This window comes from Phlebotomus papatasi, chromosome 2 (genome assembly GCF_024763615.1).
Source record: "Phlebotomus papatasi isolate M1 chromosome 2, Ppap_2.1, whole genome shotgun sequence".
Taxonomy (NCBI): Eukaryota; Metazoa; Arthropoda; class Insecta; order Diptera; family Psychodidae; genus Phlebotomus; species Phlebotomus papatasi.
In genome coordinates, this window is record NC_077223.1 from 59227028 (window position 1) to 59227506 (window position 479).

Sequence of the window (479 nt, forward strand, 5' to 3'; positions counted from 1 at the left end):
CTGTTGCAAATAATGGATAACTTCCTATAATTCCGGCTAACAAAGGTTTTGGTTAATCTTAGTTTTCAGATTTCCTAAAGGTAAGCCTTGAGGGAGTTCACATTACTAGTACAGGTTCCAAAGAGAAAATAGAAAACTGAAGATACCATCCATCCTTAAACTTTCTCATCAGACTACGAAGTTACAGAGACAATTGATTCCAACAATCTGGAAATGCATGGTAAGGTGTCACTGCATTATTTTCAGACATTTGGTAAGCAGTTACTTTTACAACTGCATAAAATCCTAACGTTGCATTAACTTAAGTACTTATTATGTGCTCAATAAGTACTTACACTCACAAGGGGAGGAACCCAACTGTCTCCCTCGGATCGGGACGAAACTTGGCATGTAAGTAGGGTCCATATAGAAAGTTAACCAACCACTGGCTTTTTACTGTGCGGCCATTAGAAGTGGTCATTGTGATTATTGATTGTCAC